Source organism: Triticum dicoccoides, chromosome 2A (genome assembly GCF_002162155.2).
Source record: "Triticum dicoccoides isolate Atlit2015 ecotype Zavitan chromosome 2A, WEW_v2.0, whole genome shotgun sequence".
Taxonomy (NCBI): Eukaryota; Viridiplantae; Streptophyta; class Magnoliopsida; order Poales; family Poaceae; genus Triticum; species Triticum dicoccoides.
In genome coordinates, this window is record NC_041382.1 from 17668034 (window position 1) to 17671739 (window position 3706).

The 3706-nt window shown below is 44.1% G+C and overlaps 1 long non-coding RNA gene across 6 annotated transcripts; it reads right to left on the bottom strand.

Moving 5' to 3' along the window:
* Positions 1-336: 336 nt before the first annotated feature.
* On the bottom strand, positions 337-3303 carry LOC119358675. 6 transcript variants are annotated; one of them, XR_005172278.1, is made up of 7 exons: positions 2492-3303; positions 1811-1897; positions 1530-1588; positions 1128-1465; positions 906-954; positions 746-805; positions 337-630 (listed from the first exon to the last, which is right to left on the bottom strand). It is a non-coding gene; the product is annotated as an uncharacterized LOC119358675 (long non-coding RNA). The 6 variants fall into 6 exon arrangements; XR_005172277.1 differs by having other exon boundaries at positions 337-805; XR_005172274.1 differs by having other exon boundaries at positions 337-1246; positions 1392-1465.
* Positions 3304-3706: the final 403 nt, after the last annotated feature.

The following is a 3706-nucleotide window of genomic DNA, read 5'->3' on the forward strand; positions in this document are numbered from 1 at the left end:
TCCTTCAAAATTGTATGTCGACATGTCTAATCCCTCTTTCAAAATTGTATGTCTACACATTATATCTTCTAATTTGAAATATTCTTTTGATCTCCTTTTTATGAATAGTTAGTTGGATACTCAAAGGCAATAATTTAAGCATTCCATGTTTTCTTTTTTAGTAATACAAATCAAACTTTGCATTGGCTTGACACGGGTTTGATCAGAACAATTGTTCTTGAATTTCCATATGGATAAAATTATAAAACAAATGAGCCATACGATTTCCCACAGATAGCCCTCAAATAGAAGGGCAACCCCATAGGAAGGCTAAGTATAGAGCTCTCGTCCAAGAGAAATAGTTGTACCAGAGAACAATCTCAGAATAACATGAAGTAAGTGTATGCCGGTGCAGGCGCGCAGTACAACACAGAAGTAAGTCCCCGCATTTGCTGATCTGTAGTAAATTTGGTTCCCCCTGCTGCTACTGCTCCTAACGATTCCAACATTTTCTACAACACGTGTCGCACTTCGTGCGCTTTGTCAGCTTCGCCTTGTCTACTCCTACATTGGCAATGGGAGTGGTTGCATAGAAGACACCACGGGCTTCACCTCCATCTGCCTCCAGATCTATTTAACCTCCATCATAACCTAGTGACGAGAAAGCAAAGAAAACAATCTAAATCCACAATGTCCAACCATTTGATTCATAGATTGATGATAAAAAAGAATAGGGTTTCCCAAAGTGTAGAGTCATTCCCACGACCTTTTATGACCTGAAGTAAGCATGAACATCAACCATAACACAGCTTATAAGAGTGCACTTCTGCACAATATGTTGACAACAAATAAGGGCCATACAAGTCGTGGTTGAAACAAAAAATTTAACTTCAACACTGGGAGCTGGGTGAAATAAAGATGCTTACTTGGCGGATACTCTTGCTATTGAGACACACAGTCTGATAGTCATGGTGTCTATCTTGCATGGTAGATCAAATAATTCACGTAGTAAATTGTATGTTCACGAAACTTATGAGAAGTAAATATTCTAGCACGCATTTGGACCATCACTTTAACAATATTGTTCACTCAACCCAGGAAAAAGAAGGAAAAAGTTGCATGAAACACCATCATACATCAAAACTTACCATCACAACAGTATCATCTATGGACATTTTTTTCTTAGCCAAGACTTCATGTAGAGGATTTGATCGTATGATTTATTCCAGGACCTGCTGTAATTATGGTGTATCTGCAGAATTGACAACTGCTAATTCACATTTAGAAACATGTAAATGTTGTTGGACTATTCAGTTCAAGTATGTTGGATGCTATGTATTCATGGATTCAGCAATACCATACACAATTGTTTACAAAATTAAAATGAAGGGAAATGCAGACGATTCTCCTACTTTGATATTTCTGAAACTACAGTTGGCAGGTTACGCAAGAGAGTTGACATGCGGCCATACCCCAGCTGCCCCTTCTGCTAAAAATAACAGTGTTAAGTACGAAACGTAACAAAATTAAGCATCAACTCGTACTTATACCTCATTTTGACCCCATGAGAAGCAACGGCAGTCAGAACTCTAAGAAACACAGTGGCAAGCTGCTGGCAAAATACAGAAATCCATTACAAAAATCGATATGGCCATAACTCGATTTTACTACTAACGCACTCAAAAAACGCTATGACCATACACTAATCCAGGCATTTCCACACACAAACTGGTAACTTCCCATGCCTTCTTACAATAATTAGACGAAGAAATACAGTGGAGTAAAGTAAGGAAGTCATCTCGAACGTGGAGGAGCAAAGTAAGGAACTCACCGCAGCCGGAGGGGCCGAAGCGGATGTCAGACGCCCACAAGAGGGTGCAGCCGCGTCATGGACACCAGGCTGCATGGGCTTGCAGGTCTAGGAGTCCAACGTTGAAGGTACATGCGCGATGAAAAAAAATCATCCCTCGTCGTAGAATATAACTCGCACCCGACGACTAATTCCGACAAAAGGAGGATTTATTGACTCAAAATGAAGCATCAAGAGGATACAAACACAATGAGCACACACCCGGCCTCTGTATAACTAAGATGCACACAGTCAACACAAACGCACACACAGAAAAACACATTGGCGAATAGCAAAGTCATATAAGACCAAAGCTGTCCCTATGCGAGGAAAAAGAAAAAATCTCGAAGTGATCAAATCTGTAATCGACAAACTACAGCTATGGCGATATCCGCACCAACCATCCCATGACAACACACCCGACAACTAATCAGGCACAGAGCAAACAAAAATAAGCGGCATCGACCTGGAAGCTAAAGCTGACACCCACGCTAGACATGGCCTAACTTAATTTATCTCCAAGTCAGAGCAATTGCTCCATCATTCCTTCTGTGAAAATAAACGAGGTGATCATCCATGAAAGAGGAAAAGTGAAACTACATATCCTGAGAGGAGAGAAAAAAACTAAACTTCTCGTAATAAATAATTAACAGCCAGTATTACCTCAAGACAGAGATAGTAGTGCCTCGATTCATTTGTTCTACTTCCATCTTGATATCTAGCTAATCCTCTCATTATCAAATTTGATATTAGTGTTTGCTTGTTTTGTTGGTGCCCTCGAGGATTCCTAACAATGTCCATCTCAGTGATCCTTGACTGCCGAGATGTGGCATAGGATGCCTATCTAGAGCGCCATCTCAAACGGGAGGTGGATCCTGACGTTCCCAGGACACGCGCACTAACTCCAGCTGCCTTTTGTCTCAGCCTCTCCTGCAAAACAAAAACACCCGTGAAAGTAAACCAGATCAATCTTAGAAGCATGAGCGGGAGAGATTTCATCATCCTACCGCTGGTCGAAAGAGATCGTGCCGTTGTTGAGCCGTCGCCCCTCAGCCGATAAGGTTTTGTCAGCGGAAGTGAAAGCCGCCGCTTCCCCGATGTGTCGCCTTTCGTTCAGATCGGCGCACGCAGAGGGGACAACGCCGGCGCGCCGGATAGTCGTTGGCAGAACACCGGCGAAGGCGGCGACGCCCGTACCCAGAACCAGCATAAGCCGCCGGTGCCGCAACGGCCCGCGGAGCAGTTGTTGTGTTGCCACCAGGGGAGAAGGGCGGCGCCCGTGATGTGGTGGTCGTTCCGGCGACATGGGGTGCAAAACGGGAGTGGTAGAGGAGACCAGCCGCGGCAACATGGAAAGGAGAATGGGAGGGGTGAGGAGATTGGGGGTGCATCCTAGGAAGAGGCACGAGGGTGCAAGAGTACGTGCGTGCGTGGGCTTCCGATGGGATCGTGGGGAGAGGCACCTTCTCGGACGGGGAAATCGAACGTGGACGTGTGGATACGTGAGAAAGGATGCGAGCGGGATTGTATGCGGGGTCGAGAGGTGAGGTTGAACCATCACGACGACCGCAGATCTTCCTTTAATAGTAGAGATGCGGTATTTTGGTGGGCCGTTTGCGGAGCGGTTTTGTGTGATCTGTTAATAAACTCATACTTATGTTGTGAGATTTCCTGTGTCAGTGGCTGTATGTACTATATTGGTGTTACAGTGTCACAAGTTAGTGCGTCTTTTTTCTAGATGATGGCAGGGTGCGCAGGATTAATATGTTTTTATAGGCCAGTTGTTGCCGATTGATTCGACAAATCATTGGCCTAATCAAAATCATTTATCAAATCCAAAATTGAATACATCAAAACATGACGATGTCGGAGAGGGTG